This window comes from Hyperolius riggenbachi, chromosome 10, assembly GCF_040937935.1.
Source record: "Hyperolius riggenbachi isolate aHypRig1 chromosome 10, aHypRig1.pri, whole genome shotgun sequence".
Classification (NCBI taxonomy): Eukaryota; Metazoa; Chordata; class Amphibia; order Anura; family Hyperoliidae; genus Hyperolius; species Hyperolius riggenbachi.
The window spans coordinates 275,359,317-275,360,180 of NC_090655.1; positions in this window are offsets into that span (position 1 = coordinate 275,359,317).

Sequence of the window (864 nt, forward strand, 5' to 3'; positions counted from 1 at the left end):
TTAACAGGTGCTCCCTGTTTGATTTGCCTTTGACAAGCAGACTATTGGGCCAATCAAACAGCTGGAATCTCATTGTTTGAAGCCAGGAACTCAGGGCGGGTTCAGTGGTGCGCCCGTTAAGCTAATGGAGCACGCATAAGGGTATTAATACACCTGGGCAGGTGATATTGAACTACAGAGGTGCTAGGAGGGTGCTGGACTCCTGCGGTGTTTGGAGTACCGGAGTGGGTGAAGGGGTGTCTCTGCTGTCTGAGGGGTAGGATTACAGCAGGAGGGCGGGCTCAGCAGGGGAGGAATAGAGTTCAGCAGGAGGGCGGGCTCAGCAGTGGAGGGATAGAGTTCAGCAGGAGGTCAGGCTCAGCAGGGGAGGGATAGAGTTCAGCAGGAGGGCGGGCTCAGCAGGGGAGGGATAGAGTTCAGCAGGAGGACCACCTGAAGGTGCTGCTATGCATTTTTTTGTCTAGAGGAGATGGTTCTATAATGGCGGCCTAATGGGAGGAGCTCAAAGAAGCAGTTGCCTGGGTGGGAGGGGTCTTGCGAGATCTTGGTGGCCCTTGACTTCTTGCTCGCCATGTGGAGATCGGGAGATGGCAGGGATGATCCAATGATCTTTTCCACAGCGCTATTCACTCTTTGGAGTTTGTACCTGTCGCTGGTAGAGATGGTCCAACCTGGTGGACAGTTCCTGGTGAACTTGGGCTGTTGACTGTAAAACAGAGACACAGAGAGAGGGAGATCTCCTTTCCTCAGTTCAGTCTGGATGAATGGGAGCTTCTAATATCCCCACATCTGCAGCTCACAGCAGGTAAATAACAATATTATATAGAACTTTCCTGGAGTCTCACATTCTTATTTTCACTTTAA